The 19,839-nt window shown below is 40.2% G+C and overlaps 1 long non-coding RNA gene across 2 annotated transcripts; it reads right to left on the reverse strand.

Annotated features, from left to right (window-relative positions):
- Positions 1-829: 829 nt before the first annotated feature.
- Positions 830-5,534, reverse strand: LOC147337468 (uncharacterized). Of its 2 annotated transcripts, XR_015124796.1 has the most exons (4): positions 5,388-5,534; positions 5,077-5,182; positions 1,903-2,121; positions 830-1,292 (listed from the first exon to the last, which is right to left on the reverse strand). It is a non-coding gene; the product is annotated as an uncharacterized LOC147337468 (long non-coding RNA). The 2 variants fall into 2 exon arrangements; XR_015124795.1 differs by lacking the exons at positions 5,077-5,182; positions 5,388-5,534 and adding an exon at positions 3,094-3,409.
- Between the last annotated feature and the right edge of the window lie 14,305 nt (positions 5,535-19,839).

Below are 19,839 nucleotides of genomic sequence, written 5' to 3' on the forward strand. Positions count from 1 at the left end.
CTTTCTGTAGAAGGTATTAAATTTGGTTGAAAAGGTTGAAATGAGTACATTTATGTCAGCAAAGTGTAATGGCACCTTTTTCCTGTTTATTATCATTAGAAATAACTTTTATTCTCTTTACATTTTCAGAGAGAAATGGAAGTCTGTCTCTTGAAGACATCCTTATGTTTGCAACTGGACTGAGAGAAATTCCTCCTGCAGCAATTCAGCCAAAGCCACAACTTCTTTTCCAGACCACTTCACGCTTCCCTGTAGTAGATGTCTGTGCAAATACTATCAAAATCCCAGTGCTACACAGTTATGAGGACTTCCAAGAAGCCATAGATTATGGCATCCAGAACTCTCCTGGGTTTGGGCTTCCCTAAGGTCCAAGTCCTTTTGCTTTTAAGCCACATTTATGGTTTTAGCAAACATTCGAAGTTTGTGATTTTAAAATCTGAAAATTTTGTTTCTAATAATTTATAATAATTTGTGTAAATCACATAAAGTTTAATGCATCGCAGAAAGTTCAATCAGGTTTTGGAATTTCAAAAGCATAGTATCATAGTGGGACAGTTGAACAAGTTAGACATATTTCACTGTGTTAAGAAATTGCCAATGTAACAAAATAAAACATTTCTGAAGTATTCTAATGTACTGAGACACGCTAGTATAAAAACACAGGGGAAAAAATCTGATAAATTCAGTTAAAAGGCTTTATTTAATCAAACACTTCTGTGTTTGATTACATTTTTTTGTAAGATATGCAAGTTGTTCTTGGAGTTAAAAAAAGAAATAGGAAAAACCCACATGAATACAGGTCTCACTGAATGCTTTTGTAAACCTTTGTTTGTAAAACAGATCTCCAAATTAATCAACGTGTTTGTTACAACACCTAATTAAAAGGAACAAGTTATTTTGTACAGTATGGTCTTTTGATTTCTTCAGGTCGAAAGCGTACACACTGAAAAGTTGACGGTAGTGAAACTATTTATATAAAAACTATGGTACTATTTTTTTCAATACTCATTAAAGTTGGTTTGTGACAATTAGTGTCAGTGGTAATTGTACCCACATCTAGCAGATGATTTTACATTGACTTCTAAAGTCCAGTCATATTTTTGAGTGTTATATAATTTTCAACTGCAGTAGTCCAGTTGACTGGTCGAGGGAGCTCACTCTGTCTTTCCAAGTTTGTGAAATGAACCTGGAGATTGTCGTCCCCACATAGACTGTACTGAGCAGGTAGAATGTCATCAAACTGGTGCAGGATGTCTTGAGGCACTTGGAATCCACACTCTCTTCCACCATACCTTAGGTCAGTCAGAAAAATGAACAAATTCAGTCACTTCTCCAGGTACTATCCTTCAAGGTTACAGCAAAAGCGCAAAGTCAATCTTATAATTAAAAGTCAGTTCTGGAAATTGTGATTTTAAAGAATCTTAATTATGCATATATCTACATTTGTCATTTTTAGCCAAGATGTGATCCAAAGTTAAAATATGATTGTCTAACATTTTTTTTTTTTTTGGAAAAAAATATAAAAATAAAAAGTATGTGCATGAAGTCAGAGAACAGAACTAATGGCAAAACACAAGTGGCAGCTTTAATTTCTATTCAGCAAAAAGGTGAAAACAACAAAATACACTATTCAATTGCTAAAGTGTGTGTAATACCTGCTGTGAGTAACAGTTAGGGAAAATTGTTAAACCTAAATGACATACTGCTTACTTAACTCAAGTGGTTAGGTCAAGAAAGAAAAGAGTGCACATAATGGATGGACTGTTCCTGAACCATTTTATAAATGAACAAAAGGTTTAATAACAGCAAGCTGGACAGGTATCCTGCACATACAATACACTATACTGAGGAAGAAAAATTTTAGTAAAACTATGAAATAAAATACATGGACTAAATACATACCTATGAGGCAGGTGATACATGGCTTCTGGTTTACCAGATGGACAACAAGATTGGCGCACAGGTCGGATGGTGTGAGTGTTCCAGAGATCTCTGTACTCGTCAAGCTCTTTTTGCAAGACATTGAGGAAGACATATCGTAGAAGGCATTTATGTTCATGACTGCCGTTGAAAAGATGCCTCTCCCTCAGGTCACTGAAGAGTTCAATCCAGAACTGAGTTCTAATGGTGGAATGACAAGGCATATAAAATTTAATAACACAAGTAATTCAATGTAATTGTCCTCTTTAAAAAAATAGTCGTAATCTTAAGAATATTGAAATGTGTGCAATTTCGTTCAAAGAAAAGCTTATTCACATGTTCTGAAGTGTTTCATCAATGCACTGCAGGAAGAAAAAAGCAACTTCACACAAATAACAAAATTTAACAAAATGATTAATCCTTCTGTTATTCCTGCATTTGGCAGTTGAACTTAAGAAAAGTTGTAATATACAGGTCTGTCCATATAAATGTACTATTTTGTTTCTACATGAACACTGAAGCTGTTATCACTTGTTAGATACCACACAGAAATCCAAAAGCTAGTGAAAACATCAGTATTTTTTTTTTGGCACACAAAGTCGAAGAAATGTCTGAAACGAATGACCTCCTCTAACAAATTTCTGTCATGTTGGATCAATGTTCTTATATTACTCATATTACAGTTCTCAAATTTGAAGAAACCCTTGTTCTTTTATTTATATGACTCCCTACAGGTAAACTATTTGATCTAGATGTTAGTTTGGTACTACGTAGGCACACAAATTTGAATAAATTTTACTCAATTTTAAATACATCAATCTTCATAATTCATAATAATTTATTAAAATGTTGAATGTCAGTTTGTTTGTTGTTTTTTATAGTTCCTTTTTAGGACTTTTGTGGAATGTCTGAGTAGGAGTTTCTTTTTGAGTGTGTTGTTTTAATACAAACAAATGTCACTGGTATACCAAACCATTTATTATATTTTTTGAAGCAGTTGTGCATCACATGAGAAAAATGTGTAGGTGACTATGTTTTTCTTTGTTTGTTTGTGACTGTAATTTAATATTTGAGTATAAAACCCCACCCACAAAAAAAAGTATATCGCTGACCACGAAACACCTTCAGAACCATTCAATTTTAGTTTCAGAATATATTTTAAAAGCCATGTACCTTTGCTTTCTGAACGAAGACCACCAACTTTCAATCCGTTGATTTGTAGTTGAGGTACCATACATATGACTGTGGGCTCCTGCAAGTTCATCTCCATGGTCTGATCTTAAAGCACAGTGAATGGCTGCCATTGTGCCATTTTCTGTGCCACAGTCTGTACGAAGGCATGCTGGAAGTTGACCAAACCGTGACAAGCACTCCATATAATATTTTGCAATGATACCTGGGTCATTATTTGAGCTGCCACAGCTGAGCCACATAACTTTCCTTGAAAATCCATCGACACATGCACTAATAGCAACACCAAAGGGCTTCAGCTTATTATAACCATCCACATGCCACACTTGATTTGGTCCTTCTGAAAAATATCCTCTTCGAACAAACCTGCGTTTACAGCGACGCTTAACACCATATGGATCTAGTCTTGAGAGTATGTGCATTACATCATTTCTTTTAACTTTCAGATTATACTTTTGTCGCAGTGTCTGACACATGGATCTGTAACCCAGAAGCTGACCTGAGCCTCTCAGTTCTTGTGTAACAGTGGAAATGACAATGTCAGTGGGAGTAAAGTCTGTCCTTCTAGTCATTCCAGCATCTTTTAGCCTCCTCTTTAATGTTCTCAGACTCATACAAATATTATGCTTGTTTTCAGGAAAATCCAGGATCACTTCATATGTATGGCCCTCAGAGAAATACTTATTGATGATGTCTGTGACTGAGACTGGGCCTAAGGTTGAAGAGAAAACATGAAAAGATAATTACGACCGCAGGAATCCACAAATGCACTTAATAAGTGTTTTTAAAAAAAATACCACATCTGAAACAAGTCTCAATAAACATGACTCAAGTATTTAATCTTCTTGATGTGTGCTTAAATAAAGGCCAGCAAAAGCTCAAAGAACATGGACCAGGATTCAGGACTTATCACTCTCATTAAGACCTCTATGCTGACAACTCAAAATGAGCAAAATTAGAGAAGTTAGAAGAATTTCGTCACTGTGTACATATGCCCTATTAAGTCATAAACTAGTTTTTAAAATTATGCCGTAGAACCGGTGGCAGGCTTAAACCAGAATACAGTTCTTAGTACCTACCAGTTCATGCCTTTGTCATGGTCTGTGGAATGCGTGATGCTCGGGCAGCCACGCCCCCGGGCTGGGCCATCACTAGCACACCTGCTCTCCATCCCAGTGATTACACGGAGATCCACTTAATCCGGCGCTGACGGATGCTCCACGCCAGTCCGTAGTCATCCCCACAGTGGTAACCAGACTTCCACGAAAAGTGTGCATTCTCTTCTGCTTGGAACTTTGTTTAACCTGCCTACTTCTGTCCAGATTTCTACTCGGCGTCTGCTACCTGCCTGTCCTCCGGCTCAACTGGATCTCGCGGCGCTCACCTGGCCCACTCGCCATTCCACGGACTTCCTGCCCCCACGGACTGCCACACTTCCCTCCCGAGCTCCCACGGTTCCGTTCTATCGTAAGCCCCTACTCTAACTCAGTCCTGATATGTTCTCCCCGCTTCCTGGCTCCCTAGTAATCATCTCCCCTTTCTATTGCATCCCCCCGCCGTCCCGATCCCGGCTTCCTCGTGTCATTGTTTCCCCGGATTTTTAGTTTCTGTTTTGCTCTCTACTTTCCCCGGGTCGCCTTTCGTTGTTTTAATAAAGTGTCTTTTTGTTAGCTCGGAGTCTGCGCCTGGATCCTTTCGTGCCCGCGCACCACGGCGCATGACAGCCTTTGCGTTTTTGGAATTCTGATTTATCTTTGCATACAGAGTCTTTAACAATACAAAAACCTTAGAATAAGGAAATGAATATAGTACTTTGGAATGGCACATGAATAATAATCCCCCCCCCCCCCCCCAAAAAAAGTTTAACACGCACTACTAGAGCTACTGTGGTGTATATAAGTCATTATGAAGCAATTAAAAGGTGAGCAATAAATACTAGAACTTATAGGAAAGTGAAGTGCTTACCATTCTCTATAAAAGGTGCTAAAACTTGAATGTTAGTTCCACAGGACCCACAAAAAACTCCAATTTGCCCCACTAGCTGGATTCCACAATATGGACAATACATTGCCTGATGAAGACAATGCCAAATTAAAACCTGAACACATTAACTGCAATATTCCTTAATGACTTTGACTTGTTAGTATTTGTTCTCGAGTTTCAAAAAGCTTCATTTCTAAGGCTACATTAAACATTATCTTTGTTAGAATTATCTTTGAATATATATTCCAGATATCTGTAGTATTATTAGAATCATGAGATTACAACACATTTACCTCTCCTCCACTTCTTTGAAGTGTGTCCCAGTCCTAGCGCACTGGTTAGCATGTTTTGGTTCGTGCAACTGGTCCGTCGGGTTATTGTCTCCCCAGGAACATTTCCGTTGTCTTTTTTCCTATTTCCGTTGTGCTTTGCGTGCTTTTGCAGCGCTTTTCTTTTTGCAGCGTTTTTCTTTTTGCAGCATTTTTCTTTTTGCAGTGCAGCGTTTTTCTTGAAGTTGCAGTGCAGCGTCTTTCTTTTTGTAGCGTTTTTCTTTTTGCAGTGCAGCTTTTTTCTTGAAGTTGCAGTGTAGCGTCTTTCTTTTTGCAGCGTTTTCCTTTTTGCAGCATTTTTCTTTTTGCAAGTGTTTTCTGAAGTTGCAGTCCGTTTGGCCTCTCAGGGCCACCCTACTACTGGGTTTAGAAGAAAAGTTGTCAATTACAGAGATTGGTTACATTGTAAAGAGGTTTGTATAACATTTTAGAAATAACTGTTATTTTATCCTGTTATTATATGCAAAATACAACCTGTTTTTGAGTATGGTGTATTTTGAAAGACACCAGTAAACCATTCTCATTTGTACAAAACTTTGTCCTCTCTGTTACATTCTATACATCTTTAAACATGAACAAGTCTAATGACACCGCTGAAAGTTATTTAACTACTCATTCTATAATGTCATACACGTGCTGTGATTTTTAAGAAAAGAAGCCGTTCTTTATCAAACATGGGATTGCTTTAATCTATTCCACAATAACAAAATTATAGGCTCAAGAAACATTTGGAGCATTGGTGACACAACTATGATTCTACACTTTAGCCTACTTGGTCTTCTTGTCTAATTGATCACAACATTAGATATATTGCCAGTCTATGTGGTTGTTATCCAAGGTGCTCTTGTTTTTGTTAAAAATGAACACATTTTTGGTACCAAAAACTATTATGAACAACTTTTGATGCTTTAACAGTGTGATAAGTTTAACTCAATCCCAAAAGGATTTATTTTTTTCTAACCTGTATCATATTTTAGTTTAATACTCCACGCTTTGTAGCTACCAAGAAAAAGCAACACTTCATGATGAGTTCATTTACTGACATGGATAAAATGAAAATTATGTTAAACAGTCTTTTCTGATAATTTTGATACAAAGACAAGATAACTACACACTGGAGAAAAACAATTACTTAATAATAAGTACATTAAGCTGTAGGAATACGTACTGAAGTACAAAATGTACTACATTTGTATGTTTGTGTCCATTTAAGTAGACTCAAATAACTGTGAACGAACTGTATCCCTGAGATGAAAATATAAATCAAGGGCCTGGGACATGGTATATGGGAATTCCAAGCTTGATTCCTCCATTATTATTGTGCACAAATCAAACACTTGCACATCACATGGGACTGAACTAACAAAAGTGCAGCTATTTTTACACAAGGTCAAATCTTCTGTCAGTGGAACGAGACAGTCTTCTGCACCCCAAAGGTGAGGGGCCATGTACATGACATCAGGTATTCCACAGGGCACGTTGTTATTCTTTGAGGGCCTTATACGGTGAGCATTCCAAACACTCCGGATGTCATTCAATACCTCCTGACAAAGAAACAAGAATTAGGTCAGAGCTGTAATACAAGGCATTTTTAAAATGATCGAAAATAAGTGTGGTGCATCCTTAAATGAATTGAAAAGCAGCAATGTTTGGATGCAATTTAATGAAAACCAAAGGAAGAGGGAGTGATTGCAAAAAAAAGAAAAGAAAGAACCACACCAGGCAAACCACTGAGTTGTGGGATCTGGGCTTTATACTAATACTAATACTAATCTTGGTCCGGATGCGCAAAGCTTTTCAACTTTATGCGCATAATACAGGTGACAAAATCAATATTTTTCAATCCCATGAGGGGATCCAATATCATCTCAGACCTGAATGTACCAATGATAGAGCGCTGAAGAGTTACTGATGCGTGAAGCCTGACTGCTTTTGACAGACTGGCAGTGACAGATCGGTAGCTGCAGCATAACTGATGCAGAATGAGCGCAGACAAGGATAATGTCCTCCGATCAGAAAAAAACAACATTTAAGTCGTGCTGACTTCTGATCAGTTCAATTGGCAAAGTGTTCCCTGATTTAAAAACTTTGGCTGGGTTGATGCTTCAGCCTCCATTACGCACATACAGAGCGCAGTTGACCTACTTCAACAACGTTAGGAATACATTGCATTTACCGTTTGGTAAAGGTAATGTCGTTTTAACTATGTAAACGATTATTTTGTTACCCTTACTGCTAAAACAGTGTAATTTAATGTAATTAATTACCACCACTGGTTATCATAATATGGGCCATTTACCTGAATGATTGGCATGAAGCAGAACTGTGACAGAGCTTTGTCAATGAAATCCCCAAAGAAGAATCCTTCGTCCTTCAGTTCTCCTAGAAGCTTGATCCATGACTCGACTCCTTCTTTTCTCATCACTCCCCACCAGCTCTCAATTCTCTGGTTTGCGGTACTTGCTCCTGTGACGTAGCTTCTGTCTCCTGCTCTATCATCCCCGTCATTTCTCCGTAAATAACGCTGGAGGTCTCTGACCAACACGTTCTCAGTGCCCATGTCAGTTCGTACGAGCCTGGGGAAACCCCCACGACTCTCCACTGCTTCCACAAAGTAACCTCCGATAACCTTTGGGTCACTGTTAGTGTGTGCGGCCCGCAGCCAAATGATGTTGCGTGAGAAACTGTCGATGCATCCATTAATACATATCCCATATGGCTTTAGTTTGTCATAAGAGTCTATGTGCCACACAAAGTTAGGCCCCTGAGCAAAATATTGCCTCCTTCTGAGACGTCTGGTCTGGCGAACCTGGGAACCTACTGGGTCCTGTAAAGAGATGAGGATCCTGACGTCTCCTTTCCTGATCGCAATGCCGTGTTGTTTGCACTTTGTAAACATCCACCGATAACCGTGATCCTTCCCAGGCCCTTGCAGTTGGTTCACAATAAAATCTATCCCGGCGTCCAGGTCGTACTTACGTCTGTAAAGCGACTTGGCTCTCAATATCCAGTTTAAATGTCTCTCCGTAATGATGGTTCCTTGCATTGCAAGGCTTTTCAAAATGCGTTTGTAGCTCATTCCCACCCTAAAATAAAACTCAATCAGACTGTCTCTGTCCATGGTGTATTTAGCCTATTTTTATGCTTGTGTCTCTACGCAGCTGTCCAGGAATTCTATCAATAAGATGTGCGCACGTTATCTATTTCGTGGCCACAAATGCGTAATTCGTTGCCACGTTATACCCAATTCGTGCCCACAAATTAGCATTTCGTGCGCACGTTATACCTATTTCATGCCCTCGAAATAGTCTGAAAAGAGCTCTCAGCGAAGGCGGTCGCACTTTTCTCCTCTCCTCCTCACCCTTATCTCCCCTGCTTAGCCTCTATGTCCTTGTCTTGTGTGCATTTACTTTCCCTGGAACAGTCTCTCACTGTCGTTCTCTAAAACCTAAAAGAGAATTATGGATTTGATCAACTGGTCTCTGAGTGCTATTGACACCCTTTTCTCAACGAGAAGTCGGGGCTCGGGAGAGCCTGAGTGCCCTGGAGGGACTTTCCCTGCCGGTTACACGATGGACGGGTGGCAGAACTGGAGGACCGTGTGCCTGGCGGGACTGTCGATCGAGGACGCTGAAGATATCTACCTATTCGGAACCATGATAACAGGGTTCATGCTGATCGGCGTTGGCTTAGCCCTGGTTTATCAGAGAAATAAGAGAGCGGAACCGGCTTTTCAAACCCCCACAAGGCTGCCCGCTGGATTCGAAGCGACGGGACGAGGCGAAACCTCTCACAACGAACGTAATATGGTCAACACCTTGGAGACGCTTACAGCTGCTGTGAAGGCTCAAAACAACACCATTGAGCGTATGAGGGGAAACATCAGCGAAAGGCCTGCTCAAAATGACACCCTTGAGCGACAGTTGGAAAACATCGCGGAACGGATCACTGCAGTTGTGAGGTCTCAGAATCAAAAGACTGACAACACCATGGAACAGAAGTTTGATACCATCATGGGGAGGCTCGCGGCTCTCCAACGGGAGATCGAGGGACCAGTGTCAGAGGGCTAAATTCGAGCTGCTCACAAAGGAGAAATCAACAATATTCAACATTTGGACACCACGGCGCCAGCTGCTAGGCCCAAGGCTGGAGCCCACCAAAACAACTCCCTGATAACGACTGTGTGATGACTATTCTTCCTGTCCCATGAAGGCCACCTGGGTTGGCTGGCAGACTGTTTACTTAGCCTGATAGAGCGAAGGACACTGTCTCCGCTGAACTATGGACACGCACACACATACACTTACACTGATAGGCACTCACTCATCCCCCCTCCCTTTCCAACGCCTTCGATGCTTGTTTCCGGCGAGGGAACACGGCGGGTCTGTGTGCCGCGCTGGAATGATAGCGCTGTGCAGGGTGGCTGCTGTGTTTCTTCGGATTATTCCTCACCCCCCACCCACCCCTGTGGCTTGTCATGTCTTCACAATGTTGTGCTGTGGACATTTATGTGCTTTTTTGTGCAAAGGAGTTTTTTGTTTCCTGTTCTCATGCTGTCCTACCATGGAAGCACAGCATGAGTAGGGGTCTCTTTTTTCCTCTTGTACTTTCCCCACTGTAGTGTACATTTCAATGTTTTTTCTTTGATTCTACCAATCTCCGACCTGTATCCCCATGTAATGTTTGTGCTATATGTGTAAGGTCGGGGGGGGGGGGGTCCCATTTCACTGCAGGGCAACCTGCATGTGACGAATAAAGCTTTGATTGATTGATTGATTGATTGATTGATTGATTGATTGATTGATTGATTGATTGATTGATTGATTGATTGATTGATTGAAATAGTATTTCGTGGCCACAAATAAGTATTTCGTGGGCACGTTATACCTATTTCGTGCCCTCGAAATAGTATTTCGTGGCCACAAATAAGTATTTCGTGGGCACGTTATACCTATTTCGTGCCCTCGAAGTAGTATTTTGTGGCCACAATTTATTTATTTTTTGGACCATGTCATCAGAGGGGCTCCGTAGTACTCTGTAGCCAGTAGGAGAGGTGGGATTTCTGTGAAAGCCAAATTAAATGTGAATAGGTTTTGATAGTTATTGTATATAACAAGTGTAAACAGTTTTATTTGTATTTTTTTCCCTTTCTGAGAAGGCAGAATAATAAGAAAAGGCAAAAGTACGTCACAATATAATCAATTAAGTTACATATTTTGATTACCAAATTATGGAAGCGTGGAGCTGCCACCCAGGCAAAAGAAAAATAGAGCTATATCACGTTATAACGTGAAATGTTTATTGTTCTAACATTATGCTTTTCATGCTTGTATAATATAATATCACGTTATTATAATATAAATAATTGTCACGTTCGCACAATATTGTACGGACGTGATAATTATGTACATTTTTCGTACAATGTTGTTCAAACATGAAAAGTATATTGTATAAACATGATAGTATATTGTTAGAACGATAAACTTTTCACGTTACGTTATACTTGTATTTCTCTTTTGCCTGGGTGGCAGCTCTACGCTTCCGTTCCAAATAAGCGAGAATAAAGTAATATTATATGGGAAAAGGCACCTGCTAGCTTGATGATGGAGGCTTCTTAGACTGGCCACCCGCCTTGGCTTCTTGTCGCCACTCCACGAAATAAAGGTCCGTTTCCTCCATGCCGGCTAATTATTCATCCTCATAAAATTCTTGTATATGTTCAGTTGGCAGAATTGAGAATTTTACATCTTCCAACCACTTAATTAACGCGAACATAATCGGCTTGTTTCTTCCCGTCTCCTGCATCCGGCCGTTCCTCTCGCTGTCGGATTTCGCGCCTCAGAGACGTCGTTATTTTTCAAAAAAAAAAAAGAAAGAAAGAAAGAAAGAAAGAAACAGCAACAACTACTAAAGAGAGTTTTTGCACGTTCATTGCACATTTGTGGGAATGTTTAAATATTTAATTTTTATTAATTACTTTTCATTATATCTTTATTTTATAAACTACCATGGCAATGCGCATGCGCATACACTTGTGCACGCAAAGGGCTTTGGAGTTGACGTAATGTCGCAATGCATTGTGGGAGCGCAGCACCATCTTGGCAGGCCACGAATCAAAACAAGATTGCTACGAACCATTCTGAAACGTAGTTCAAAAGAAAATGACGGTATAGAGACAGATTGTGTCCAGATCCAAAGAGACGGTACTTGATTGTTGAAATGTGGACCCGTATGAAATATAGCCGTGGAGTAGAAACCCTGAAGACCAAACCGCTATTGACTTAGCATGATCTACTCTCGTACCTTGTCTGTGGAGTCAGAGCATACACGGCGCACCAATTTCGCAATTATAAATCTCTGGAGGCGCACATCCAATTCACCAAGGACTGGGTACAAGATTTGGCTATTTTTAAGCCTCCACGTTGTGAGTACGCCGTCATTCAAGCAAAGGTAAGTCAGCTTGAGTACTGCAAGTAAAATGCGTTTGATTCCCCCCGAACATTCAAATTAGTGCTAGCAAAAATTCATTCATGAGGGGGAAATTACAGTGAGAACATGTAGAGGCTCTGTTAGAGGGATAACATAGTGAGTTCAGTGCATTGATGTGACATTGTCCTGAAGGATTTAGTTATTCTTTATGGTTAAAGAAATTGCCCTAATTAATTCATATTTATTATAAATAATCCTAATTACACATCTTGCTTCCTTGTTTGTGTCCTGTGTCCCTAAAAATACATTCTGTTTTAGTTTTATACATTGATTAATGACCTGCAGAATCCCCTTGTCATATTAGGTGTCCATAATTGTCACTTAAAGTCGAACTTTACGTTTTCTCCCTCTTGAAAGTGATTACATCCTTGCATTACATACTTTAGGTTCATTTTTTGCTGATAGGTTTCTAAAAAGAAACAGGCAGATGTAGAATATAACATGCAGCGTTCTATAGATGGATACATAAAAACACTTTATTTGTTACATTTATGATAAATGGATTTGAAAGTAAATAAAACACATTTGTGTCGGCCTTGGCTTATTAAAGTTCTTGTCTTTAAATGAACTTTGCCTGTGTGTGTTTCAGGTCCTGCACTCTTAAAGACTGAATGAACCAGCATTGCAGCCATGGGTCACTGTGAGCATCACAGGGAAGGTTGAAGCCACCCACTGCAGCTGTATGGCTGGAGTCGTGGAGACTTGCAGCCATGTCACTGCTCTTCTGTTTAATGTAGAAGCAACAGTGAGGATCTGTGGCACAAGGACTGTTACAGATGAACCTGCATACTGGGTTTTTCCTGGTAATATGACCAAGATACAGCCAGAGGTTGGCCATAAGATAGACTTCTCCTCTTCAGCTGCCCAAAAAAAGGTTCTTGATCAAAACATAAACAGACCATTCGTTGTGACAGGTAAAAGAAGCCGTCCTCAAAAAAGAAAAGTTCCACGTGCTACTGTGGAGGAGTTGGATCAACTGATGGGACAATATTTTTCCAAGCATAGTTCTGTTCTGAATAACCCATAATGTTTTAATTTAGGGGGCCATGTAAATACTTTGCATTTACCGAATATGTACTTACTAATTACCACTGTTCAAAAGTTGAATAAAGAAACAAAGAAATGTTTGCCTATTTTTAATTAAAAGCACTTTGTGGAACATCACATAGTTACAGTGTAGAATCAATGTTATGTATAGTTTACAAATGACAAAATGTTCAGATAAAATCATGATAGCGTTTAAGTAATATCACCCACTACTAGCATTCTGTAATTTACTGTCTCTTTTGAAAACTTATCACTACATAAACAGCACAAGACTTAAGAGTATTTAACAAGAGCATTTTTCCCTGGTTTTACTACCACACTGGGGCACATGTTCACCAAAACGCAGCAAACCTTTGCCATCTTATCCAGGAAGGTCACCTTTTTACGCACACATGGAAGAAGTAATCTGATTGGCATGGTGGTATGTAGCATGTAGTTTGAAGCAGGGATTTTGCCCCATGTGTAGTGTTGGAACCCAGTCAGGATTTGTTTCATTCATTTCATGGCTGGTTTGCTGCAATAATGCCAAATAATTAGAAACTCTATAAATAGAAGGTAGTTCTGCATGCTTGTTCTAAGTTTGTGCTATGATCTCAGAGCGCAATGAAAATAAAACTAACAGGCTATAAAGAATAATATGAACTTATTTAGAACTTACCTGAATGAAAATACTGGAGCAAACCAACAGATATCTGTGGCTGGTAGAGAACTGAATATCAGCTCGTCTCACAGCTGCTATCCAGGCTAGACGCCTCCAACACATAAGCCCCCTCGTGATGCTTCCAGGTGAGGAAACAATGAAAAGAGAGCCTGTTTTCAAGCTTATTCTTTTGCCGGTAGTGCAATCTAACATTACAACCGACCACACAGCAAGCATTTGTTTGGCCTGCTAATATGGCGCCTCGACCAAAAAATCCTGGCTATGCCCCATCCCGTAAGATCACGCTCCAGAGCCCTATTAACGTACGGATCTAGAAAGAAGACGCTGCATTTTTAACTCTGAGGGAGATGGAGAATGAGCCTTTTTCCAAAAAAAGTGGAGTGTGTTCCATCCATCCATCCATCTTCATCCGCTTTATCCGAGGCCGGGTCGCGGGGGCAGCAGCCTAAGCAAAGAGGCCCAGACCTCCCTCTCCCCAGCCACCTCCTCCAGTGTGTTCCTTTAAGTACTATATTGTATATATTGTCAAAAACTAAAGTGTACATAGCAGTTGTTGTATCTTGTTTACTGTATCACTGACAGATAATTTCAAAGTCAATGAACGCTACATTATAGTGATAGACCTTTGACTGTGTTTTGTTTGAATCCAACTGTTTTGTGCAGATGTGCATAAAACATGTTACTTTTAGTATTATTATTATCATCATTATTGCACTAAATACATTTTAAATAAAGGATACTTTGATATACATTCTACTGGAAGGTTGGAAATGTATTTTCTTCACCCTAAAATATGTTTTGAAATGTATTTTGGTTTGAAAGAAATATATTTTCAATTTCAAAAATATATTTTTGGAGCATCACAAATACAAAATATATTTACCATATATTTGAAATATATTTTGGCCAGGAAAAATGTATTTTTTTACCGTATGGGAAATGAACAAAAAACACAAAAACGGAGGTACATCGGCATCAACAAAAAGTGTCCGCGTTTCCCAACAAGCGGAAAAGTAAAATCCAATTTGTGTCTTCACACATAACCGTTTTCTTGAACAAGGATTAAAGAAAAACTCAGTGAGTAGCTCCGACCAGCATACGTAGCCTTAGCACTATTCTCCTTCTCTAGAGTTCTCAACTCAAGTTCACAAGCACTAAACAATCTCATAGTGCCACCTACTGACATTCTTTGGGAACAGCAGTTCATTTTCATGAGGCAAATTTTAGGTGGGTTACATTTAAGTTACTTGTAAACGTTTCACCTCTCATCCTAGAAGCTTCTTCAGTTCTAAGGTCAAATGGTGGAGAGTCCCAGATATAAACCTAGTGGGAGTATCCCCCCACAGAGGGACAAAAGGACCCCCTGATGATCCTCTAATCGCCTGAGCCAAGGTGTGAAACTGGGTGTGGGTCCCAATCAGCCAGAGTTTCGGGTGAGTTCATTGTGAAACCTGGCCCCACCTTATCATGCGAATTCCTGAGATCAGCTGGCCCAGGATGTGAGTGGGCGTTAAAGTGTCTGGGAAGGGATCTCAAAACTGGATTATAGATGGCAGAGAGTTGGTGTTGTAAACCCCCGCCTCTGTTCAAAGATGGTCGTTCACAGTGGACATAGATGGCTTCTTTCACTCCTCTTTCAAACCATCTGTCCTCTCTGTCCAAAATGTGAACATTGGCATCCTCAAAAGAGTGTCCTTTATCCTTAAGATGCAGATGGACAGCTGAGTCTTGTCCTGTGGAGGTGGCTCTTCTGTGTTGTGCCATGCGCTTGTGTTAAGAAATATATTCTAAAACACTTCTTCAGTAAAGACTCAGAGAACAGAAACACACAGAACTTCTTGCTAGCAAGGGCAGCCTCCAGACTGAGAGACTCGCGCCGAGAAACTGCCCCGGTCTTTTATTTATACTTCAGTGGGTGTGTGTGTGTGTGTGTGTGTGTGTGTGTGGGGGGGGGGGGGGGGGTCAGAGTGTGACCCCATAAAGACTTCCCTAAACCTGCTGGTCTCGAAGTCCAGCAGTTCATCAAACCAAAAGCACTTAGACTAAAACAGATATAGCTGCGTTAATCCTACCGTAAAACAAGGTACGACCTCTCTCATGCTCCTAGGATGTGGGGGTGAACACCCTAGAATGTTACAGACCTCCTAGGGTGTTCACAATCTTTCAATATGCCACCAACTATATACTTCTACACACAAATAATTACATGCAGCATTCTACCATATGCAAACTTATATCACTGAAAGATTATACTGACTACTAAGTACAATTTTCCTATTAACATTCCCTCCTGTTGTCAGTAAAACTTTAAGTGGGATACCAGTTTGTAACATCTTGTTGTACATTTTCTGTCACACCGTCATTAATCACACAAAGTCTTCATGTTCCAACAGGTCGGGGTCATCATCATCACTTGTCATGGCTATGTATGCAGCAACAGTAGAAAACATTATGCGGTTAATCATGAGTGTTAGACATGGCAATATACACGTTACAAAGACACAAAATAAAAGTAAAAATATCCCAATTCTGATGAATAGTCTTTTTAGCACCTGTAACCAGGAGCCAGTGTGAAGCTAAGAAAACCAGTCACTTGTATCACTTACATAGTCCTGATTTTGGGCCTGCTGGATCTGTCTCAAAGCATTCAGGGCATCAGTCATGTTTAATGAGTGTACATCGTCCAGTATGTAAGTGCAGCATGTGTTGTTGAAGAGGACACAAAGTCCCCTTTCTCTGCTGATATCATAGAGTAGTTCTTCCCTGGGAGTTGGTCCAGGAACATATATAGTGTGGGGTATGTTGCCGTGCTGGGTAGATGGGAACAGACATAATAGTCTCTATTTGCCGATTCTGCTTTTGTTCTGTCGTGAATATAACGGTACCAGGCATTGTTCATCCACGGATGGATGTGGTCTTGCATCATGTCTCTTAGGTGAGAGTTGTCGTGTGTCCATCTTTTCTGCCTTTCTCCTGGTTCAGCTGTTGTTTGCATCAGCTGGGGTCCTGTAAGGGTGAGCGTCTTAGTCAAGGTAACCAAGAGGGTCCTGGTTGCTCACCTCGCACTTGGTTGCCCTAGAGTTGATCAGAGGCTGGAGGTTGAAGTGCGAGCTTACCCTACGGGGGCTCAATCAGCACTCCACCCTCACCACTGAAACAACCAAGTGTGAGATTTCTCTATTGTGCTGTCTTGGGGGTGCCGGGGTTTCCTGGGACCTCAACCTTTTTGCAGTGGCTCTGATATATCCAGGAGGGTCTCTCCGCCATTTTGCAGGTAGTTAAAATGGTCAGAAGCACTTGAATTGACCTCTATCAACCCCCATCACCTCACTTCAGGCCTTCATCCTGCGGTAGGAATACTTATGACTCTTCTACTGTCCATCCTCTGCAGAAAAACCCCTTTGTGGAAAAGGGTGCTGGGTCCAGTTATCTTACTGCTGTTATGATCCCAGCAGTCTTCAGTGTGTCAGGGTATGCACAGTATAGTGACACAGCATTAGGTGATGTTCATAGGAAACTGCTGTCATCACCACCATAGCTTCCGGTTCCTGTGCTTTCACAGAATCATGATGTCATCCTTAGACTCCCTCTGCGCTGTCGATGGAGCTTGGCACGCTCCCCTCATCCTTCAGGTGCCCGTCTGTTGTCCACAATCTCCTCTGTTGGTCTCTGGAAAGCCCCCTTTGGCACAGCTCTCATTCCAACGCAGCTTCATGGTCTTTGCTGTGGCTCCAAAGTCTGATCTCATGATGGGCCCCAACCAGCTTGACCTTTGACCTCAACCACTGCCTGGGCTGTCAGCTGTGCCTGGAATGGTTCTTCCAGGCACAGGAATCTCTTTCTCAGGAGATTACTGCTGCACCTGTATTTCCTTGCTAGGAGGAAAAACTTCTATTTGGAGAGCATGTCAGCAATCATCAAACCACATTCTTTAGTTCAGTGAACTTCACTTATAGGCCATCAAAGCCTCATCTAAACACGGATGCATCACTTGCATAGGTTTAATACCCGTTGAATGAACTGTTAATCACACAAATCGCTGCAAAAATCATATAAAACAAAATTTAATGTTAATTCCAAAATTTTATGTTAATTCATTGTTTCATATTAATCCTGGATCCCTCATCTTGACACATGGACACTCCCATGAGTCAACTCATCAAAATCAGATTCCTGTCTTTAAAGAAAAAGATTAGCTAGATCATATCCCAGGTAACATCAGGGCATCTCCTCCCCTGGAGCAGCACCACCTTGGACCTATAATCCTGCAATAAAAATGTTAGTGTGTTTTGCATATTAAATTTGCTTAAAGACTGGCTCCGCTAGGAGCCTGCATACACACCATCATGGCCTGGAAAACAAGATCTGGAAGTGAAATCAAACTTCACACTTATAAACAATTATATCATAAAAATAATAAGCATTCAGCACTAGCAAGACAAGTGTCATGTGCAGGTTTTCTCAGTAAACTACAATTATTTCCATAATTTGCCTCAGACATGGATCATCCCATGTACCCAGTCAACATTAATGTAATCAGTGACTTCTCTTAGCAAAGTCACTCAACTCATCAATCACTATGAGCTCAGTAGCCCATCTTCAACTATTCCATAAACACTGCATCCCTTATTTGCTTTTCTCATGTCACTTGTCCGCTTCTGCTGAATCTTCTACATGCATTCTTAGAAAAACAAACATTAGCAATACACATTGACTGTGGTCAGACGGTGGTCAGACACAGGTCAAACGCAGGTCGACAGGTTCCAGAGGTGCCATAAAAAGACCATAAAGTTAGCCATCCATAGCTGTGGAAAAAATGTCATTCACATCATCAAAGTAACCTTCACATTTTCCCAAAAACACAGTGTAAAAGCATCACCAACTCATAACCTGTAAACACAGTTTCCTTCACACATAAACCCAGAAATCCTGTAGTAGAAAAACATTAACTAATCCTCTTATAAATCACATGATCAAAACTGAAAAACTGTGATGCTGTAGAAAAGAAAATACAAATGTTAGCGCTGCGCAGGCGTATACACACTTTCTCACAGTTTCCTCTGTGAGCAACACAAGGTAGTGAATAACACCCCTGGTAGATGCACAGACACAGAAAATGGCATTTAAAAGGTAAAACCATCACGCAACCTCGAATGTTGCTGTCATCTTTCTGCTCCTGTAACAGGAAACATAAATTCATCCACCCTTTGTCCTGTCTAGGTGGAGGTTAACCTTGAGTTGTGGTCAAGTCTTGTCAGCTTTTACCAGTCAGTCAGTTTGTTTGTTTTTTATTTCCATTCATTCATTCATTCATTCATTCATTCTTTGCTGATAGTGGAAACCATCGTCGCATTTAGTTTCCACTTTCAGCAAAATGACATCATTTCAAAAGAAAAAGAAGAACTTTTAGATCAGATTTCCTCGCTGAATCCTTTTTAGGAAGGGACTCTCATTTTCTAATTGTCCCAAATAAGTGGCTTTCTCCAGAGCCCATTTTAATGTGGAGAAACTCACTTGTAACGGTTTTCTCGACATGTCGTATAGCGCTTTTAATTCCCGACGTACAGATCTGCTTAAAGAAAAGAAATTGACAAACAGAAATCAGTGCCTGTTCAAAAAATGAAAAATGAAAAATAACAGAAATTATCAAACAAAACTTTCAGTGCACTGTGAAAGTATCAAAATAAAAAGGCCTTGTTAAGTCATGACACAAGCTCAGGAGGGTAAATCATACCATTAGCATGGTTTATCATACCATCATACTAATTGGCAGGCTCAACTTCACAACAAAAGAAATCATCAGCTAGATTCACTCCAAACCAACCATCAGCTGCACAACACACAACATAATCCCAATGTCCTATTAGCTATGAGTTTAATCCCCAGGTCTGTGCTTTTCACTCATTTAAGCCACAGATCTATTTTATTCAATTTTCCTTTTTTCCCTTCATCATAAAACATGTGACATGTTGTCATGCACTTCACAAAAGAAGTTTGTTCTTATGTATTCAGAGTTGTGTATCTAGATACAGGATTCACTCGCACATCAAAACAGGAAACTCAGTGTTTTAGAGTCTCCACTCAACAAACTCCAAACATCCCATTCACTCGTGCTACAATTCAGTCACCTTTCATTAATCTAAGAACAATCAACTAATTTGCATATCAGCTATTAACCCACTAAGTTGACAGGACGACAGAAATGTATGTTCAAAATAG

This window comes from Aulonocara sp. 'chitande type north' Nkhata Bay, linkage group LG2, assembly GCF_057382095.1.
Source record: "Aulonocara sp. 'chitande type north' Nkhata Bay isolate Kocher_YH1m ecotype deep benthic linkage group LG2, A_spYH_male_GT1.1, whole genome shotgun sequence".
Taxonomy (NCBI): domain Eukaryota; kingdom Metazoa; phylum Chordata; class Actinopteri; order Cichliformes; family Cichlidae; genus Aulonocara; species Aulonocara sp. 'chitande type north' Nkhata Bay.